Source organism: Coturnix japonica, chromosome 1 (genome assembly GCF_001577835.2).
Source record: "Coturnix japonica isolate 7356 chromosome 1, Coturnix japonica 2.1, whole genome shotgun sequence".
Classification (NCBI taxonomy): Eukaryota; Metazoa; Chordata; class Aves; order Galliformes; family Phasianidae; genus Coturnix; species Coturnix japonica.
The window spans coordinates 62,054,421-62,077,524 of NC_029516.1; the positions used below are offsets into that span (position 1 = coordinate 62,054,421).

Sequence of the window (23,104 nt, forward strand, 5' to 3'; positions counted from 1 at the left end):
CAGCTACTGGAGATCCTTCATCTAAAATCAGGGGGACTGTAAAAGTACAGCGAAACTTTATGATTGATTCATCTGTGCAAATGATGATGAAAATAAGTGAAGATGTGAAATAAAAGCAATTTCCAGTTAGACCATGGTACATCAGTAATGTGGGGCAACTATAGGTATTCTTGGAAATGCTGTCAGTACTGCTTCTTGTATCTTTTACAGCAATAGAAACTGCTTTCACTTTGGAGGAAGGGAATCTGAGTGATGTACAAAAGCCTGCTTGGAGCAGGGGGAACAACAGCAGTATAGGAGAATGCAGCAGAGGTAGTAAAATAGCCTCCAACCAGAGATGTTACCTTCTTGGAGGGCCGGAGTGGAGTAGCTGTCTTATTGCGTTCTCCATAGCATCTGAAGAGGCTCAGGAGACTGAGAGGACTGTGACACTGAGTTACAGTAACAAACTAAGGTGCAGCTGCTCAGCTGTGGTAACTTTGTACCACCTCTTACCAATTCTTCATTCATATTAAAATGCTTCAGTGGAAGTGTCTTCTCTTGAGTTTTAAACTAATGGGCCAAGACTGGTAACTCCAAGCTCGTTAATGCTCTGCCTCCTTAAGCTTGGTGTTTGTCGTGATGTGTAGTGAGTTAAAACACCTCAAGTTTTCAGGTGTCTTAAGTCTTTGAATGTGAGCTTGTAACTCCTAATCTGCCTTTTTAATGAAAGATGTCCAAAGAAATCTTGTCCAGTGTTTATGGAGTTCAAACTGTGCTTCCATTGTAAAATTGCTTGTGGTTGAACTCCTTTCACAGTGCTTAAGTGAACCTGGGAGCTTTACTCTGGCTATTGACTGAGGTGGGATACTAAGGTAGTTGAATATACGATCATATGTAAGCAGTAGGTGTTTAAAGTAGAGCTCCTTCCTTGTTTTGTTTTGGAAACTTTAGGCCGGGGAGAGTTGAAATGACTGAAATGCCATTGCTATTATCTGTTGCAAATTAACTTTGTCAGAAATTACTGCTTGTGACCTCAGTTAAATTATTTTAAGACCAGCATCTTGTGTGCAGTAGTGACTGTGCACACACACGTTCTTTCTGCCTTCTTTCTAAAGCAGTAGAGAAATATTGAGAAATATGTACCCAAATTAAAATAAAGATTAAAAAAAGCTTAGAATAGTCTGTCTTCTCAAAAATTAGAACTCCAGAAGGAGAGACAGCTGCCTTCTTAACTCCAAGGCCTTGTCTTCATCAACATTTCAAGCCAAGAAACATTCTTTGATGGGGAAGCAGAAAGGGGTACACAGTGAGGTTCTAGTTGTCATATGTAGTCCTCACATTGCCTCCAGTCAGGCCAAAATAGAAGTCACCACCTAGATTCCAAATGCCTTTCCTTCACTGAACAATAATTTATTTACTTCCGTAGGAGACAAACATTACTTAATTTTAAGTGCCCAACATAAGCCAAGTGAAAGTGTCCCTTCAGAGTTCAAAAGCAGGATTCAGATCCTGTTGCAATGAGCAAAACAAGCTGAAATAACAGATAAAAGTATCACAGAATTATCAAGGTTGGAAAAGACCTAGAAGATCATCTAGTCCAACCATTACCAATACTTCCTGGCTAAATCATATTCCTCAACACCACATCCAAGCGTTTCTTGAACACTCCCATGGTCAGTGACTCCACCACCTCCCTGGGCAGTGCATTGGTGTTATTTTTTTTATAGCTGGAATTATTTTCATTTAACAACCATGGTGGTTTGAGATGTGAAGAGGCTGACCAGATCCCTGTTCCTGATCTTCTGCGAGAGTGAGAATTCTGCAGTTTTGATGATGGTGCAGGCTGCTGCTGTCACTTGTAACCAACCAGCCTGGTTTGGTTTTATTTTTCAGGCATGTTATACTTATCAGGAAACATGTAGCATCCTTTTAAATATAGAATTATGTTGCCATTGACACAAATTAAGTTCTGTAGTTGGTAAAGCAAAACTATCAAATAAACTGTAAATTTCCAAGTCTTCAGTGGTGTAGTCCACTGATTGGCCATTTCTTTAAAGCTGGTCTTAGTTCTACTAGATGATAATTAACTACTAGTCAATGTCTAACAGGAGATCATTATTACTTCTGAAACCGTGGGAGTCTAATTGCTTTCTACACGGTTTCTCTTAAGTAAATCTCTTTGCTGAGACAGATGCTATAGCTTTGCTTACTGCTGTTTGAGGTGGAGGTAATGGCTTGTGATATATAGAGAAATTTTTCTACATCTCCTGCATCTGTCTTACACATACACCTATGCAAGATCCAAACATCCATGAAATTCATTCCACTGAAAAGATTACTTCCAGACAATTGATTAAAAATTCTTGCTGAGGATTGCAGCAAAACCAGGAAAAGTCAACTTTGTGTTTCTTCCATCACCTCATTGCTAATTGCAAGGTAAGGAAAAGTTGTAGTCAATGCTTTCTGCTGACTGCGTAATGAAGAAATGAATGCTCCAAAGAATGAAACAAACATCTGATATTAGCAGCTACTGCTACTATGTAATGTTTATTAGATTAGAGACAATTAAACATAATGATCTCACTAACATTTCTTCAAATACTTGAAGGGGAGGGAGAGCAGAGGTTGGCTGAAGATCTGATGGAGGGCGCTCCTTATCAACAAGAACAAGTGCTTACAAACAGCTTCAAATCTACAAGATTTCAGGCCCAGTGTTCCTCTTTGCAGCTGCCATCTGTGACTGGTTTTATAACCAATGAAATGCCTAACAGCTGTATTTCAGTACTTTCACCTTTTATTATTCAGTGTGTGCTTTCAATTATAGATATCTGAAGTTCATTTAATAGAAGGTGGCTATTTGCGAGCACAAGTTTTCTCAGACTGTTGCCTTCTACTTTTTTTATACATCACTATAAAATCTAAATTAGTGAGGTGCTTTTTATTTTTTTTTTTTTTTCCAATACTTGAAATAATGACCTATAATGTGCTGGTGAAAGTGTGCCAAGTCTCTTTGACCCTTCTGCACTGTAACTTGGCCTTACCTGCAGAAAAGCGAACAAGGGGCAGGCTTTCTGGTGTCCTGTATGACTGGAAATTTTGTCTCAGTGTGTAATCCTTTCTTTGTAGACAAGCGTTGATGTGTGCAGGGAGGAATTCACCGATCCTTTGTACCGTTTTAGCTCTAGTGAGCCATATGAAACTGCTTGCGCTATAGTTTCATTGGTGCATGTGTTATGCTGCGCTATTAGTATGTAAGGTTTTGATTCTTTTAAGTCTGGATTTGATTTCTGACTCAGCTCGCTATAAATTGAGGGCGGCCACATCAGTTAAGAAGAGATGGAAAGTACAATTTTTGACTGCAGAACTGACTTCTACTTCAGAGTGTTTATGGAACTATATGCATTTGAATCACATGCGGAGATTGAAATGCGCTGCATGCAAGATGGAAATCACAAAATGAACTGTTCTAGGCCCTTAGAAAACAAGCAGTTTTTCTATCTGCTGGCAGTTTTGCTGCTACTTACACAGTCTTCTGTGTTTCAGTTTTTCCCTATGTAATTAAAAAAAGATGGAAATCTGGGAATTACTGGGAGTAAGGTAGAACTGCATTTAAAAGTTAGCTTAAGGTAACCCTTAAACCCTGTGAGGAATCACTTTTTTGCATGATAACGTTTCCAGTTAATGCTTTTGAAAGAAAAAAATACAGTGACATAGTATTCCTGCCTGTGTTGGAGACAGAAATGATGTCAAACTAGATTTTTTTCAGTTGGCTTTGGTTAATTCCTAAACCAATCTGATTTAAGTTTACAAATAATTTGTAGTGACTGCTGTGATATCTTCCATCTTTCTGATGTGGATTTTGGGAACCACTTGACTTCACTGTTCCTATAAAAACAAGACAAATACAGAATGATGCCGTGGAAGCAGAAAAGAATGGCCCTGATTTGCAAAGCCACATCCAGCCTGGCCTTGAATGCCTCCAGGCATGGGGCATCCACAACCTCCTTGGGCAGCCTGTTCCAGTGCGTCACCACCTTCTGAATGGAAAACTTCCTCCTAATATCGAACCTGAACCCCTCCCCTGTCTCAGTTTAAAACCATTTCCCTTTGTCCTGTTGCTGTCTACCATTGTAAACAGCCATTCCCCCTCCTGTTTATACACTCCCTTCAAGTACTGGAAGGCCACAATGAGTTTCCCCAGAGCCTTTTCTTTTCCAAGCTAACCAAGCCCAGCCCTCTGATTGTCTTAGTGGTCCTCCTCTGGACCTGCTCCAAGAGCTTCACATCCTTCCCGTACTGAAGGCCCCAGGCCTGGACACAGTATTCCAGATAGGGTGTCACAGGAGCTGAGTAGAGGGGGACAATCGCCTCCCTCTCCCTGCTGGCCACCCCTTTCTTAATGCAGCCCAGAACACAGTTGGCCTTCCATGCTGCAAGCACACACTGCTGGTTCATGTCCAGCTACTCTTCCAACATGACCCCCAAGTCCTTCTCTGTGGGTCTGCTCTCAAGGAGATCTTCCCTTAGTTTGTATAAATACCTGGGATTACCCCAACCCAAGTGTAGCACCTTGCACTTGGTGTTGTTAAACCTCATTAGGTTTTCATGGACCCACTTGGAAAAAGTCAATAAAAAAGTAATTTTTCCTGCAGGAAACAATCAAAAGCAGGTCTCCTATCTGTAAGTGTAATGCTGCAGTTCATGCTGTCTTAAGAAAAGAAATATGCTGGCATGTAAAAGAATTGCTGATTTCTGTGCTATTATGGTGATATTCTTCCAATTTGAATTGCACGAAAGGAGAGAAGGTCTTAGGGTCATGTAATGGAGCTATGCAGCAATCTCAGATTTATTTTTATGTAGGTCATTATATAGTTGCTGATGGATAATTTTTGATTAATTGTGATGAGAAGATAATTGGGACTATAGGACCCAGATGTAGCAAAGACCTCCTTAGCTTGCAGTGTCCAATCTTCCTTGCTACTCTCTCCAGTACTTACCTTTCATCACAGCCTTAAGGTATTAACAGATCTATTTGTACTTTGGATACAGTAGTGTATCTTCTTAAATCGTGACCTTCAGGTTAATAATTTGTAGCTGTAGGTTCCATATGATGTCTGCAGCATTTCAGACTCATCATTACCTTGATGGAGATATAAGTTGACTTCATGGTTCTTCCATTACTCCATAGAACTGACCAAAATGTTCTGACCCTGTTAAAAGTACAGATGTTTACTTGCTGATAATGATTCCGTTTTGAGATTCCTGTTTCCATATGCTTCTACTTTATGGCTAATTACTACTCAACTTCAACGAAGACAGAAATGGCTTTCATTTTAAAGATTTCCTGCTTGTAGTCAAGGATTACTGCTTTCCTGTATTTAAATGTAAAAGACTTTTGAAAAGTCAGCTTGCTTCCTTTTGTAGTGCTATTTCTCAGTAAGGTCTTTTTTCATCATTGTAAACTGCTTCTTGTTTCTCTTAAATATACTTTCAGCTGGGGATTCCTTTTTTTCTCTTGAGTTGGGATACAGAGATTGTCATTTGGTAAACCAAAGAACAGCTGTTAGGGGATGGAGGTGAAATACAAGTTCTAAGTTTAGAAAGAATTGTTGCCATATCAATCCTGTTTTCAATGAGTGGATGTTTCATTGTTCCTTTAGAAATGTGCAAATGGAAGAGGCCACCTGAGTCTGAAAGTAATTTCTTCTTACTAATACTCCTTCCCCACTGCAGGCTGTTGAGTAATGAAAGCTTAGTCCAGGAAGTTATGGAAAAAACATCAGTGGGAACAGATAGTCAAAACAGCCATTCTGGAGTTTCATATTCTCTGAAGAGGTGGCCAACACTTGTTCAGTGTCATGGAGTTATCTAAATCAGTCCATGTCTGTGATGGGGGCGGTAGGCCCATGGGCCCCCTGGTTCCCCAAGAAATGGGAAGGGGTTGGGAGTTGGGAGCTGGGCTCAAAGGAACAAACAGAACAGCAGCTATGATCTAAGGAGGAAAACTTATTTTACTAACGATGATATTGGAATACAAGATAACACACTGTAATACAATCAAATTGAAATTGAGGCTAATAAATCAAGTAAAATAACAGAGTTTTCTGAAGACTGAGAAGCCTACTTTGAAATGGAAGGTGCCACAGCTTGGAAGCACACCCACACCTGCTGCCAGGCAGTGAGAGAGAGTGAGCATCTCTTCCGTGATATATTTCCCTCTCTGACTGTGAGGTGCTCTAGGACAGGTCCTCTAGTATGTGTAGTTCTTCTTCTCTGTACTCTGCATGATGTAATGGTGTGGAATACCAATAGCAAAAATTACAAAACCATGACATTCAATTTGCAGGTGCCTCTTCTTCTTTTTTTTTTCTTTTTTTTTTTCTTCTTTTTTTTTGACAATCACAGAACTGCAGGGATTGGAGTTGGCCTCTGGAGGTCATCTAATCTAACCTCCTCTTTCCTAAGGCAGGTTCCTTATAGCAGTTTACACAGGAAAGCATTCAGGTGAGTTCTAGATATCTTCAGAAGAGACTCCGCAGCCTCTATGGACAGCCTGTTCCAGTACTCTGCTACCCTTAAAATAAAGAAGCTTTTCCTCATGTTCAGATGTAACTTGTTCTGTTCCAGTTTGCGCCCATTGGCCCTTGTTCTGTCAGTGGACATCATTAGAAAGAGTCTAATGCCATCTACTTGACTCCTGTCCATTAGATATTTGTAAGCACTGAGAAGATTCCTCCTGGGGTCTACTCTTTATGCTGACTGGCCACAGGTCTCACCCTTTCCTTGTAAGGGAGATCAGGTCCCTTGTCATCTTTGTGGTCCTCTGCTGGACTCTCTCTATAAGATCCCTGTTTTCTTTAACAGGGAAACACATGTTCTAAATGTAGCCTTATTTGAGCAGAGGGAGAGGATCACCTGCCTTGACCTGCTGGCCATGTTCTTTTTAATGCACTCTGGAATTATATTGGCCTTTGTAGCCACAAGGGCACACTTCAGACTTGTGGTCAACCATATGTCCTTCTCCACAGAGCTCTTTTCCATCAGGTCAGCTCCTAACTTGTACCAATGTGTGCAGCTGTACCTTCCTCTTACCCTTGCTGAACTTCATTAAATTCCTTTTGGTCCACTCTCCAGCCCATTCAGATCTCGTTGAATGGCAGCACAGCCTTCTGGTGTGTCAGCCACTCCTACCAGGTTTGTATTACCAGGAAATTTGCTGAGGGTGCTCTCTATCCATTCATTCAGATCACTGATGAAGATGTTGAACAAAACCAGACCCAGTACCAATCTTTGGGGAATACCACTAGCTACAGGCTTCCAACTACACTGCACCACTGATCATCATCCTCTGAGCCCTGCTTGTTCTCAATCCACCTTGCTGTGTACTTATCTATCCCATACTTCCTAAGCTTACCTACGAGGATGTTAGGAATACAGTATCAGAAACCTTGCTGAAGTCAAGGTAGACTATATTCACTGCTTTCCCCTTATCTAACCAGCTTGCCATGATATCATACAAGGCTACTTGGTTGGATAAGCATGATTTCCCATTGATGAATGCATTCCCCTCCATTTGCTGAGAGATGACATCCAGAATAAGTTTACTCTGTCGCCTTCCTAGGAACAGAGGTGAGGCTGAGTGGCTTGTAGTTTTCTGGATCCTCCTTCTTGAAACTTTCTGAAGATGGAACAACGTCAGCTTTTTTCCAGTCTTCAGGCACCTCTCCTGTTCTCCATGACCTCTTAGAGATGATAGAGGCTTGACAGTCACTTCTGCCAGCTCTCTCAGTCCTGTGGGTGCATCCCATTGGAGCCCATGGATTTGTTCGCATAGAGTTTGCCTAAACGATACCTGACCAATTAATTCTCCTTCACCAAGGGGAAATCTTCATTTTTTTCAGACTCTCTCTTATCTCCAAGATCTGGGATTCTTAAGAGGCAGTCCTAGAAGTAAAGACTGAAGCAAAGGAGGCATTCATTAACTCTGTCTTTTCAGTGTCCTTCATTACCTGGGCACTCATCTAGTCCAGCATTCCCTAATCTTCCTTTTGCTATTGACATGCTTAAAGAAGTCTTTCTTGTCCTTGACCTCCTTCATCAGATTTAACTCCAAAAGCGCCTTAGCCTTCCTTGTTGTGTCCCTGCATGATCTGACAGCTTTCCTATATTTCTCACATGCAGCTATACTCTTTGTTCACACTTTGTAGACTGCCTTCTTCCATGAGCTTCTTGCTCATGCATGCAGTCATATACTCAGTTAGATGGCATATTTGTTTCTCTCTTCCTCTGTCATCATTAGGATCTCTCTTCTCTTCTTGCTGGGTAGCAAGGTGCAATGCAAATAGTTGCTTGGGGTCGCCAGGGAGAAGAGAGTCCACATGTGTCTCAGTGACGTCTGAGAATTCAAGAATGCTCTACTCAAAAGTTGCTATTACAAGTAAAGAAAGTTAGGTCTTTATTTCCTCTGTCATCTCTTGTATGCTTTTGACTTCTCAGTTTCCTACCCTCTTTGAGCCCACTGAGTAGGAGGAAAGGGTATGTTTTACTGTATATTTACATTATACACATAGGAAGTGTTACTATCAGTGTGACCTATTATTTCCATGGAAACTCTGACAAAAAGCATAATAGCACTGTTTGATAGTGCAGATTCTCAGCTACAAAATGCTGTTTTTCAACAATTGGTAGTTGAAAAAACTGCCATTACCTATGCAATTTTTCCAGAGATGAACAGGAACATGCATGCTGCGCTTAGCAAAGTCTGCACCAGTAGCTGTCACCCACTGTCACCACTGCTGGAAAACTCAACCCACCACCTCACTGTGCTCACACACACTGTTTGGTCTCCATAAATGTTCAGCAGGTGTTAATAAATGTTGATAATTACAGTTTTTCTGCGTGGAGGAATTAAATTCATTTGACTCCATGCAGTTGCTTCATCCGCACTTCCATATCAAATGCCATGTTGTCAGACTGCCCCTCTTCTGCTGCCATCTGTCATGTGGCAGCAAAATGTGATGGGATATCATTGGGAAGGTACAGCCTCTACTGTCGTGCCAGTAACATCCACTTCTGACATTGTGAGCCTGCATCATAAAGTAGCAGGCATTACCATGAGAGCAGCCCTTACCCAACAGTGTTTACAGATATATATGCGTATACATATGTGTGTGTGTGTGTATAAAACAGAATTTCATCCTGCAGCAGCTTTAGGCTTGCATACTTCTCATCCCCAAACTGAACCAGAGTCTAAGTTTATTCAGTTTTGTGAAGCAGTGATCATGCTTAGTTTTCTTTTTTTGTTTATGTTGTTTTTCAATTCATCTCCCCAATTTCTCCTGAGAGGAAGAACATCCCACCTGCAAGAAAGAGAGTTTTCCTGCTTAAAAGAGCTAGAAATCTTATTGGTTTTATGTTTTCACCCTACCACTGAGATCCTTGTATGTGCAGTGTGTGTTCTTCTCTTGATCTGAGAATAAAATTATCATCCATGTGATTTTACCAATCTGGAGTTATTTTATGTATCCTGTTGGAACTGGCCATCATGGTTCACCTTGATAAATAAGCTGACCTCTTGCAAAGTCCTGTGTTGTAGCATCTCTCATTGGTAGGTGTTCCTGTTAGACTTCTGTAGGCTACTTCTGGCATTTGCACACATACGTCTACTTAGCGCATAGTAGGAATAAAATATGACTTTTAATGCCTATCAGCTTCTGCTGATTGAAAAGAAATAGGTTGTTTTTTGACCCTGTACGCTAGGGAACCTAGTCAGTGGCTCATATTGGATCCCTGCTCTTACATTTAATGGGACTGGATGCTTTTCTTGTTAGCTCAACTGACGTGCATTTTTATTATTATTATTATTTTTTCCCTGCATCTTTTTACATCTTTTAACAAGTCAGGGTCTGTTACAAGTAAGTACTTGATTTAAGGCTCCGAACTACAAGTCTGCAGTGTGAGCACAAGAATACTTCTAGTATTTTCCCTGGGACATCAATAGGACCTCTTTTTTTTTTTTCTGACTAAAATACATAAAACTTCTCTGCTAAGATGTCTGGATTGATGAAGGGAATAGAAAAATCTTTTCCTCCAACAGTGGCTTGATTAATGGATTTATTGTTTGCAGAGATTTTGTCAGGAAGCCATATGGCTTGAGGAAAACAAGGAGGAAGTGGCTGATGTTGAGAATCTGATTTACTAGGGGTCCCTAAGGACACAATGTGGCTCTTATCCTTACTCCTTTGCACTGGGTTTGTAAAGTGCTCTAAGAAGAGCTTCAGTGCTGCAGTAGAGCTAAAGATAATAGGTCTCTGTTTGAGTGGAATATCAGACACTACTGCCGGATCTGCATCATAGTGGCTCAACTCTCAGGGCAAAAACCCACTGCTCTTATCCTTTTGTTTAAGATATTGTGGAATAGCTTGCAAGGAACAGCAATTGAAGTGCTTGCTCCTGGTATCTTGGCGGTTGATCAGTTGGCACTGGTGAGGACAACCACCTCGAAGCTGGCCTCTGTTCGGGGTGAGGTGCTGTTCCTTTTCTTCCTACTCCTTTCTCTACTCTTTGCTCTTCCCTTCCTCATCAAAATTCAAGCAAGTATGTCTGTGTCCTACAGTCAAGTTTATTATAATCTAATGTGTGTATGGAGTTCAGTAAGTAACTGAAGCTTAGACACCTGTGATACAATGTGACGTGATGGGTCAGATGAACGTTTAGCTTTATCTGTGACAGTTTGATTCTAGTTATGACTACTTGGTGAAAAAAACTGAATGGAAGATTCAAAGCAATGCTCAGGAACGTAAGTGCTGGCAACTATGCTAAGGATGTTAGTGCTTCCTTGTGTGAAAGTATAGTCTCTCTGCTGAGAGGCATAAGGTCACCAAAAAGCACTTATGGTCACCTGGAAGTCTTCACTGCATGGCGCTTGTGGTCTAGTGTTACAATATACCAGCCTTTCCTTTCTAGATCTTTAAGAGGTTTCTTGCTGTTGTTTTCTGTCTACTTAGAACATGCTGTGCTGGAGTTGTTGGTTGTTGAATCTATGGCAAATACTAGGGGAAAAGCAGTTTGCATTGGCAATATTCAGTGCCTCACAGCAGTGGAAGAGGACAAGCTAAAAGATGCAAGGGAAGCTTGCTTGTTTCAGAGCCAGTATACACTGCTGTCAAAGTGAAGTTTCTAATTAGCATTCGATGTAACAAATATGTCCAATTGAAGTATTATTCAGAAACTCTTCTACAGGTGTTTAAAAATGACTTTTCACATGTTCTCCCTGACTATCACGTAGTATTAGGCAGTGTTTGTAGGCCTGGCACCATCACGCTGTTAAGCATAATTGTAGTAAGCAGCCCTTGCAAGCTGATTAATATTAGTCTTAGTCAGCTGTTCAGGATTTGTTACCTTTTGCCTACTTTTCCGTATGTATGTGTACGTTAACTGAGATTTACCACTACAAGGGAGTCAGTGTATGCAGTTCATACAGTCTGTATGCACATGGGGGTTTTTGTATTTGGTAGACTTCCAGTTTGAGGATTATTTTCATTAAGAAGAAAATGAGGAAAGAAGATTATTTCACAAGCTCTTATATTTACAGTATAGCAGTGGCAGATGCTCATGACTACCTGGTGTAATGTCCAATATTTCATAACGTTCTAGAGAACTGATGAAATGCTGTTTACCACATTTAGCTATTTATAGCAGGAAGATGTCACACCTGGTTAAAAAGAAATGTAGCAAATGAAGTACAATACTCTGTGTTCCTTTGGAACTGTTGGAAGAAAGATATTCTAGTTTTGTGTAGCTGACTGCTATGCTACGTTTTTCTTAGTCTGCCTACCCAGGCTAGAGAAGCACTTGTTTTCAAAAGCATTGAAGGGAAGAGGGGGGAACTGTAGCCTCACTCTTGAGATAGTTTTACTATTTTATAAAATTTCTTTTTCTTTTTCCAGCAAGTGACCTTGTCAGCAGAGCTGGCCCTTATGCCTGGAGCAGCAGATTGCACTGAGCCCGCTGCGTAACCAGACATCTCCACCTTTCTTCACTTGCAGGTAAGAAGTTATGACAAACGTCAAATAAGAGTTTTCCTTCTCCTTCCTGAAAGTGTTTGTACGTGAAGCACACCAAGAACCCTAGAGCTTAAAGAGTTTCCTAAGTGTGTGTGGATATTCTGATATCACTTCCTCTGAGCAAGATCCCAGCTACCCTGTTCTGTGCAACATTAGCTTTCCCAAGATAGTTGTGGTCTGGAGCAGGCATGTCATGGTCCTGCCAAGTTTACCATTCATATGATGATCTGATTCCCATATGCATCTCCTCTCCACCTGTGCATGGAAAAGACATGAGACCATCCTGCCTCTGAGGAGAATGCCCTGAATAAGAGGAGACTTTTGTCACTGGCTCCTAGTTGTCAGACCTTCTAGGACAGTTCTATGCCAGCAATAGTTCATTGGTGACCTGCCATCAGTCAACTCTGGCTGTGTGGGTTTTGGGACAGCAGGCTGCAGCTGCCTCTTTGTACAAGTGATGTCTGTGCACGTTGAAAACATAATGCTGGATGTAAGGAGATATCCCCAATTTGGCAATTGTAACACTGCTAAATATCCAGAAGAGATGACCAGAAAAGGAAGCAGTATCAGATAATGACTTTTATGACAGTGTAATTAATTCTTGACATAGTAGAAACATCAGAACTTTGAATTAAAAACCATACAAATATATACTGTCAGATTATGCACTGGCAGTAATTACTCACGTTGGTTTGAGTCCTCTATTCTGTGGTGTAAATTAAGATGGTGAAGCAACTATAGGAAACTCACTACTACAATGTGTTCTGCAGTCTGTGAATGGAACATAGTTAAATTTATCCATGCATTTGTTGTGAGTGCTACTGAGTAAATTCCTTTCAGTGCAGCAAGTCCCTGGCTGGTCGCCAGGTGACTAGAGTGTCACTCCTTATCTGTCACTTTGTAATGAGATATGCAAATTGTACTCTTTGAATTCCGCTGTTGTACCACAACAGGATATATGTGCACACAAAAATTTCATCAAGATGATGCTTGCCCGTTGTCACATGGGGAAATTTACTTGTGTACCTTACTTCTTTGGAGTAAACCAGTAGTTTTTCCTCATAAACATCACTGCAATAATTAGCTGCTTTTATGTTATTTCACTTTGCTGTCTGTTTTAGGGTGTAATACAAAGGAACAGTACAGGAAGGATGTGGAGCTCTTGGAGTGGATCCAGAGGAGGGCCACTAAGATGATCAGAGGGCTGGAGCACCTCTCCTATGAGGAAAGGTTGAGGGAACTGGGATTGTTTAGCTTGGAAATGAGAAGGCTCTGGGGAGACCTCATTGTGGCCTTCCAGTACTTGAAAGGAGAGTATAAACAGGAGGAGGAACGGCTGTTTACAAGGGTGGACAGTGATAGGACAAGGAGGAATGGTTTGAAACTGAGACATAGGAGGTTTAGGTTAGATATTAGGAGGAAGTTTTTCACACGAAAGGGTGGTGACGCACTGGAACAGGTTGCCCAAGGAGGCTGTGGATGCCCCATCCCTGGAGGCATTCAAGGCCAGGCTGGATGTGGCTCTGGGCAGCCTGGTCTGGTAGTTGGTGACCCTGCACATAGCAGGGGGTTGGAACTGGATGATCATTGTGGTCCTTTTCAACCCTGGCTGTTCTATGATACTAATAGCTGCTACCGTGCGGTTTAATAAAGCACTTTTCTCCTGAAATCTTGAAGTCAAATAGATTCTTGTTCTTAAAAAATAAAATAAAACAAGGTAAAATAAAAATAATCACTTTTGTCCAATGTCAGTCAAATATAAATAAAAGGTTAGAAGAAAAACTTTATACCCCTATATAAATCTGTAGTTCACTCATTTTGGTTCATCCCTGTGGTCTGGTTCCCTCATCTCAGAATGTAAAAGTGGTAGATTTTTGAAGGAGGATGGTAAGGACAATGAGAGGTGTGTGTTCTTCCAAAGGAATTAGTTTCTCACTCTGTATTTCATTGTGCATGTCATGCCAGACAGCTCAATTTCTTGTCCTTAATAAGCATCAGCATCACGTTTTCTTAGTGTTTAGGCATTCAGGCCTCACTTGTGTCCTGCAAATCCGAGTAACTCCTACGTGATTTGTGGCTTACATTATGCAGAATTACACAGAGCAGAAGTCTTTGACCCTCGTAGGAGGTGCTTCTACTGTCTGGACTCAAAAATTGTGGATGAAGAACCCCTCCCAGATCTACTTTCCTGCCGTGTAAATCAGGGTGGAATTTTGTTTCCATCTGAAAGTCGTGGGTCATGAATCAGAGAATATCTTGTTCATTGATCTCTTTTACTGTTCTTTTTTCTCTGTTCCAATCTGTGCAGCTACTATCTACTGGAAAGAATGAGGAGGTGGAACAAGTTCCTAGATACTGTCTAAAAGGAGCTCTGGTTTGGAGTGCTTTTTCTCTGACTTTTGGGGAAGTTCTCATTGAGGGAAAAAATAATTTCAAACGAGATGTGTTGCATCTCTCATTTTCATTGCTTTGCTCGTGTGTTTCGAGTTACTGTGCGTACGCCTTTCATCCTGTCTTTGGATTGCGTCCATACAGGGAAAAAAAAATATGATGACGGTGTTATCACAGGGATCCTTGAATTTTGCTGCATTCTTTGGATTACAAAAAACGCTTTTCATCTCTTCAACCTCTGTACCCCCTCCTCCCCACTCTGGAGCTGAACACCGCACAATGTACCTCTTGTTCCCTTCTTAACTGTTTCAGCTTTATAATGACCTTGTACTTGCTCCTACCGGTGAGATACCATAGCTGAAATTGAAGATATTATGGTGTGTGCATCTGTTTCCTCCCTTTTCATGACTCATTCACATTTTTATCATTTGTAACTTCTTACTGTTTCACTTAATGGTGATTTTTTCTTTTATTGTTCTATGTAAATCTGTCATTATGTAAAACTCAGATCTTGTATCCAGATTTAAATGAATTCACAATTGTAGCATCTGTAGAGAAAACGTCACGAATGCATTTCAAGTTGAATGCCATTCTATTTCTGTTTCTTTAGACAGATTCTGAGGAAACACTGGTTTTATGTTTAAAAATGCACATCTTTTCTCGACTTTTTCAGAATTAGGATTCTGCATTTTCTTGCTAACCCTGGGCAAACTGGAAATCAGATGTAAGTGGGGAGAATACGCTCGGAGATAAAGGCAGAACTATTGGTGATAAATGATGGGGAGGGTTCAGTGTGGAAATGCTATGTGCATGCTGAGACATGAAAGCCGCTCTTTATGCTTCAAAAATGTTCGCTTCTTTCTTTATCATTTGGGACATAGGTTGCTGAGTGCAAGCCCTTAGTGTTGCAGGCAAACTATTTCATATTTCTGTTCATGATTTAGCTGAGCTTTGGCTCAGTTTGCATCCTCTCACTGTTCCACATGCTGATGAGGTTTTTTTCTGTAGAATGGGGAAAGCGAATGGGATTATGGATTTCATTTAAAGTTTTCAAAATCTTTTTGAGATCACAGTTGGTCTTTTTAATTGACAGACTGGTCTCTGTAGAATTCCGCAGTATACTAATATTCAGAGTAGCAAGACATAGAGCTCCTGCGGTGAGCATTGCATAAGCGGTCATTACACGTTTGAAGGAAAAAAATATACGTATATTACTTTTATAACTTGGAGCTAACAACAGCTGAGGAATTTCTACTGAAAATGGTGTTTTATCAGCCGGCGAAATACAAACATAGTATGGCAAGAAGGCAGCACTGCTTTTAGAGGTATGTAGTTCTGTTACGATCCTCTTTCTCCTTTTCCATTACGTTTCAGCAATTCTGTGCATTACTTCCTACAGAGGATAGCTTCAGAACGTTTAGCATTGAGAACACTAGGCTTTCGGGAAACAACATTTATCTTTAATTTTACTTGTGAAGGAAACAGGTTTTGGTAATTAATATATTGAGGAAATAAAAATAACCATTGAATGGGGTCAAAATCTATCCCATTATTTATCTGCAAAAATGACACTAAGATCTTCAAGTGAATCAAATAATTCATCACTAAATAGGAAGAGAAACACAAATGCCTTTTTCGCTTCACTCTTTAGCCTACCTCTCTTCTTCTGAAATTAATGTAATTTTTCATTTTATTAACCTTTCCTAAGTCTGAGAAGACATTTCTTTCAACTTTTCGGAAGGGCAGACAATAGCAGGACAAGGAGAAATGGTTTTAAGTTGAAAGAGGAAAGATTTAGGTTGGATGTCTGGGGGAAGTTCTTTACTATGAGAGTGGTGAGGTGCTGGCACAGGCTGCCCAGAGAGGCTGTGGATGCCCCATCCCTGGAGGTGTTCAAGGCCAGGTTGGATGGGGCCCTGGGCAGCCTGGTCTAGTATTAAATGTGGAGGATGGTGACCCTGGCTGTGGTGGGGGTGAATTGATGTCTTAAAGCTTCTTTAGGAAGGTTTATTAGACCTGTTGCAGATTTGATCTCAGAATGTATTTTCAGAGGCTTGTAATTTTGATTCAGTTCTGTCCCAGTTTGGAGAAAGATTGGATTTTAAAGATGCTTGTTTAAAGATGTTTGCAGTCAGATACTTGATCTCGAGAGGCATTATGTGTATGTTTTTATTTTCCTATGAACCTGCTGGCGTGTTCCAGGCTTAGCACGTGTTGAAGCCTCCTTAGGCTTGGGGCCTAGTTTGTTAGGGGAAAATTAGATAGATTATTCAGTAAACATTGGGAAGCACACAGGTTCTGCATGAGCAGAGGGGCAGGAAGCAGCCCCTGATGCACTGAGAATTCCCAGTGTTTGTGTACAGGCTGTTGCTGATTGCCTGGTTTGTGTAAACACAGGGAAAGACAAACCGAGCTTCTAAAATTAAATTGAAAGTTAGTGGGAATCATAGAATCATTTGAGTTGGAAGGGGCCTTTAGAGGTTGTCTAATCCAACTCCCCTGCAATGAACATGGGCACTTACAGCTAGATCAGGTTGCTCAAAGCCCCTTCCTGCCTGACCATGGATGTACAAGGTTGTTTTTTAACTAAAATATGTTCTAGTTACTGGCACCTACAAACCTACACCTTGACAAAACCACAGAGATACTCTGTAGGCTCAGCTGTTATCTATAGCTGTCAATATGTCTTGATGCACTTGGGCCAAAGGTTCCAATGCAGAATTCTCTAGTTCCAAGCTAGGATCTGAGTGCTGAAGTGCTCCCATAGCAGCTCTATTTGGCTTTCATGACATTCATTTCAGTATTTAACAAAACTTGCATGTCTCCCAGTGCTTCATCCTGCACTCTGCACTTGCTGACTTTTGGCCTACTTGGACCGATTCCTCTATTAAGTGAGAGGAGGGCTGTGCTTGTTCAGCAGCTTAAACGATCAACTCCATGGGCAGTGATTTATGCCAAACTGGATTTTAATTGAATTAGGATTTCCTATGTTTAATTAAGCTTTACCTTGTGCTTTATTGCTTCACTTTGTGTTTAGCTTTCTCTTGCTGCACTGAGCAAATACCTGTGCATAATCAGTTACTACAGCCTGTTAGCCATCTTTGTGTTCTTTCAGGAGTCATGCGGGGGATTTGGAGACTGTAGTCTTTGGTGCTCCAACACTAGCTAAATATTAAGACTGTAGTCTGACTACTGCAATAGATTTGCTGTTGTCTGTGCACAGGTCTGAGTCCAGTTTCAGGATCTCTGTGCATGAGGTTCGGGTGAACTTCCCTGCTGTGGCTGCAGCCTCTTCCCACACCAGGTGAGCTGGCACTAGTGCCACAGCACATAACCAGGCTAAGGAAGTTCTGCATAGATCACATCAGCTCTGCCTTAACAGAAATTTCTTCATGTTGTGCTATTTCAAAAGGGGTAGTGTGAATCCATTTGTCTTTCAGGGAGTGTGGAAATAATGCTGTTCTGTGGTGGGCTCCACCCTTTGAGACAATGAGTACTTTCTACCGCTGTGTGTGGGCCAAGGCAACATCCTTGGCACTTTGGTCTGACAGAGACAACTTCAAGGCTAAAACTAACCATAGATTAGATAACTACAGTTGGGCTTCAAGGCAAAAGTCCTGTTTTATAAAGAGCAGCTTGACCTCTGCAAGCCATTTAAAAGAGGGAAAAATAAGAAAAGCCAGTCTCTGAATGCCACTGTTCTATTGTCCTGCATCTCCTCTCATCCCACAATATCAGAAGTGTCAGCAGAGGCAAGAAATCTTAAGGCTTTTCTGTTGGCGTAACAGGACTGACTGTTCATCTGTCCTGACTGCTCCTTGGATGCAGAAATCAGAATTTAATAACCATTCCTGGTGACAATTCATAGCAGCGTTCAGTCCTGCTAGATTCATGGCTTAGAAGTTGCTTCAGGTAAAAAACAGTAACAGTTCAACTATAGCATGGCTTTGTTTCTTTGCTTCAGACTGACATTGGATGTGTTTATATTAACTTGTCCCTACATATTGACCAGCAAGTAAAAAGGAGAGCAATTTAGGATAGAGAAACTTCTGGAACTGGACTAGATGATCCAGTACTTCTCAAAAGTGTATTCTAAGCCAAAGTTGGTGCACTGTTTTGCTTTAGAATATGATTTCTTCAGAACTTGCTGTCCCTGAAGTATACTGAAATACTGAATGTATAAAATATTACCAGTGAATTGGTTTTTCTGTTTTAATGTGTTGATGCATCTGTCTTTAGGCTTCCTTTCTTCCCTTGGGTTAGTGCTTTTGGGAATGGGAAATGGATGGATTTTTTTATTTGGTTTTAGCTTTTTTTGCAAAAGTTAGCTTAAAGCTTTCTCTTTTTTTTTCTTTTTCTGAGTAGCTGATGTAGGGATGTACATCTGCTCCCATTTTATTCACTGTTGGTCTTAATAGAGTGTGTTAACAACTGATTTCTGCTGTACTTTCTTCGCCTAGTGATGCTGTATTGGAGACCCCAGTGTACACGTTTCTCCCTGTGCTTTGCCATATGTATGTTGTTGGCTTCCTGACTTGTGATCTTTGTTGCCAAGATAGTGAATGAATTTTTGAAAGGATTTTTAAAATTTAAACTGTGTAAGCAGTATTAAGAACTGAAGATTATTTCATCCTATGACAGTGCTTTTAATTATCAGGCTTATAGAATTAAAATCTGCTTTGTTTCCTCTGTCAGTTCAGGTACACTGTTTCCTTGGCCTCCTAACACCTTAGCAGAAGAAAGGAGCCCTGCCTTCATCTCACACAGATACTTGCCTTAAGTAAAAGATGGAGTTTGAGGCTATTTGAACAAAGGAAAGTGTAGAATCTTCACTGAGCTATTCTTCATCATCCTTTGGTCCACTATTCAAATCTACAGTCCATAAGAAGATACTGGGGTCTTTGAGAAGGACTTGGAGCTGGGACAGTTTTCAGAGCTGCTCTCCCATCCCATGTAAGAGCCTGAATGCAGGAGAGGCTTGTGGCCACATCCCTCCCTGAGTGTGTTGCACTGATAATCAGTGCTTATCCCTGAATAACTACTTCCTCCTTTTGCAGCACTCAGCAGGGAGCTCTGGTGCACTGCTTCTTATGGAATATGTTCCAGGGGGCCAGGAATAATGTAGCAGTGTCTAATGTGCCTGTAAGAAGTCTTGCTCCTTGTCTGTCTTACCAGAGGATATAGCCCTACAGAGCTGCTTCCTGCTTTGTCATTTGTAGCTGTCTGAAATACTGCTTTATGAAGCTTTCCTGTCACTTTTGGCAGTTGAAGTATTCTCAGCTGCAGTTGAGTTTCAAGCCTGAAACTGTGTTGCTCAGATATGTTAACAACACTGTTATTGTAAGTCATATTTTTAAAACTGATCATGTAGCAATGCATTTATGTTCTGTTTCAGAGTTAAGAACTCCTGTCGCTGTGTGCTTTTGTATTTATAACACGATGTTTGAGGGATGTGGAAGAAAGCAGGAGAACTCCAGCGCGGCTGGTAACTGATCTTTTGTCCTGCAGGTTTTCTTAGCATGTATATCCTAGAAGTATGTTTTGACAGAGCACAGCAGTTACTGTGCAGCTGACAGTAGAGTACAATATTGTTTGTTTAGGATTCAGAAGCATAGTATTAGATTGCTTCTTGTCAGCAAAGCTCAGGATATGCCACATGGTGTTTGCACATGGAAGCGGTATGACCCCAGGCCTAGCTGTGGAATTCAGACAAAGCGATTCTGTTCTCTGCTAAGAGGGACAAGATTGCAGTTCAGCTTTATGTCATAGTTGAATGTGCATTAACCTTGTGAAAATGCATATTTCAGTAACAGCTTGGAAGTATTGTAGTCTCTGGATATACATTTTCTTGCTTTAATATTGCTTTAATACAAGGTATTACTAACGTTGAAAGCTCTCAAATTTTGTTATTTCAGCCTAAATGTTTCAACTTTTACCATATCCAGGATCCCAGTGAGCTTTTATAAGTGCAAGGACTGTGAATAATTGAACAAGCAGGGCTTTGGCTTCAGAGTTGTTTTTAATTAAAGGCTTTCTCTTCCATGGACTACTCCCACTTAGAGGGCTGGAAACTCATATCTTTCCATGCACAGATTTTTTTCCCTCATTCCCTTGGGAGGACATAAGGGGCAACAGACTCGACCACCTACAAAGGATGTGGATATTGCAGTGAAAGCAACTGCTTCCACTCCAAGCAGAGCTTGGCTGGGGATGGAAATAGGAGCTGAAAATGTTGATTTGTGATTTTCTTCTTGTAATCCACGTGCAGCAAAATGTCATTTTACAGAAAAATCCAGACCACTACTAATGTTGATTATGCTCATTGTGTACACACAGATGAAGTGCTTGAGATTTCAGGCAGTGATAGCAACTGTGCCAGGACAAAGTTTAAGCTGATCAGTGTGCTGGGGCTGGGGGGAAACTGCACTTCAATTGAAGTCATGGTACAAAAGCACTGAAGGTGATTTTACTGTGATCTTTAGGTCGGGCAATCTGTTATTCTCTTGCCAATATCAATATGCAAACTATAGACTGCGGAATTGACAGTGTCTTCTAGGGATTCAGGTACAGCCTGGGATCTGCCTTGCAATCCTTCCACTCCCTGTCCCCACCCTTCAGAGACATGCAGCTGCGTCTCTGCAGAACACAACTGGTTCTGAAAGGCAGTGCCTTTTCAGGGGACTGATTGTGGGGTGCCTTTATGTGCACTTACACAAGAACATTCCACTCTAAACTGATAAAGATTTGATCAGTCAAGTTCTGGTTTTGAGTGGATACAGATATGTTGAGGGGCGGGACTGTGCAGTTCAGAGAACTGCCCTTGTGAGTTTTGTCCCTTTGCCCATTTTGCCATACTTATTTCCCCCACCAGATAACCATTATGGAATCATAGAATGGCTTGGGTTGGAAGAGACCTCAAAGATCATCTAGTTCCAACAACCCCCTGCCACAGGCAGGGCTGCTAACTGGTGCATCAAACGCTAGATCAGGCTGTCCAGGGCCCCATCCAACCTGGCCTTAAGCACCTCCACAGATGGGGCATCCACAACCTTTCTAGAAAACCTGTTCCAGCATCTCACCACCCTCTCAGTGAAAAACTTCCCCCAACATCTAACCTAAATCTTCCCTCCTTTAGTTTAAAACCATTCCCCCAGGTCCTATCAATTATAATTGTTGTAACCTTCCCAATAGATTCCCCATGAAGTATTCAGTAGACTCTACACTGAAGTTAAGCATAATGACCCCATTAATTTTCTCTCTGAAGTTGCAGGATATATTTTCAGGCCTTGTATTATTTTATTCTACTATTGTGTTTACCTCTGTCTGTGCCACTGGCTGAGCTGTTTATACAATAAAAGAAGAAAGGGAGAAGATGCGGGAAAAGGGAGATTGTGTGTTGGTTCTGGAACCTTCTTCACTCTATTGTGACACAGGCTAATATGCAGTCACCTAGTGAAAGGTATGGTGAGACTGGAAGTTGTTTCTGTAATTGAGATGTGAAAATGCAGGAATAGGGCTTTATAGATGACTGAAATGAAGGGAGGTTCTTAGAAAACTTGATGTTTATTTGTATTAAATAATTAACAAAAAGATTGCTTTGCTGTTGGAATGAAAGTTGTGTTGTGAAACCCTAAAGCAAAATGAAAACAGAAGGATAGAGAGCTTAGCAAATGGGATCAAAATTTCTTGTCAGTAGAGTACATCAATCGCAGGCAAGGCTGAGGACTCAGCAATGCCAGGAGATTAAAGCCCCTTGAACACAGAAAACAGACAAACATATGTCACATTAAAGAATGTTAAATTAGTTCCCGTTGAATAGGACTGTATTGTTACCTTTTCAGTAATACATACATCCCAGGGACTTGCGCTGCTGTGTAAGCTGATGTGCATTATATGCACATAATGCGAAACCGGGTTTTGCTTTTCTCTATTTTATCTGTTAAAAACAAGAAGACTTTATATACAACTGTGGTAAAGATGTCTAAACCACAGAATGGTGAATCCCCAAAATTGCTAAAATCCTGCATCTTCTTTAGAGGAATGGATTTCTTCTTGATAAAGATGCTGAGAAAAAATGTTGGTAATTTGGACACCATTGTTTAATGTGATTTTTCAACTTGCACAATTGGAAAAAAAAACCAACCACTTCTCATTTCCTTCTCTTTTTACTTATCTCTTTTTTATTATTATTATTGTTTGACTGCTGTGTTTTGGGTGTTTGAACTCATTAATGCTGTATGTTTTGGGTAATTCTAGGTCATTATTTGCTTATTATCTTATCAGTTAGCAGAAACATTGAGTTCTGTCCAAGATTTAGAATGCTTGCTGAGTAATTGTGCTTAATAAGCTGTTTTGGCTTCTTAATGTTACCTGGTGCTGTACACTGCCGTAGCTACATATCAATAAATATTAGAAATGCCATCAACCACCAGGCTCTTTTTAGTAAGATCTGCTTTTAAATCCTTAACCCTCCCTAACTCCAACAGCAAATAGCTCTCTGGAATATACAGCCTGTCCTCTGTGTTTCTATGGAGAAGAGCGGTCTATAGAAATGGGTTCAGTCATTGAGGTTTGGTAAGGAGCAGTGGAAACAACGATAGCTTAATTGGATCTTCTCTTTACTTGTTTGTTTTAAAAATGAAAAAAAAAAAATTAAAAAATAAAAA

The 23,104-nt window shown here is 40.8% G+C and overlaps 1 protein-coding gene across 3 annotated transcripts in view; it reads left to right on the forward strand.

Moving 5' to 3' along the window:
* The window catches only part of RASSF8 (Ras association domain family member 8), a 76,686-nt gene that overhangs the window by 26,355 nt on the left and 27,227 nt on the right, over positions 1-23,104 (forward strand). For 2 of the 3 annotated variants that reach the window (XM_015869035.2, XM_015869044.2), the window contains exon 2: positions 11,931-12,029. The gene's annotated coding sequence lies outside the window, so the exon portion shown is untranslated. Of the gene's footprint in view, positions 1-11,930; positions 12,030-21,770; positions 21,898-23,104 lie in introns of those variants that run through there. The other variant, XM_015869054.2, reaches the window with a different exon arrangement.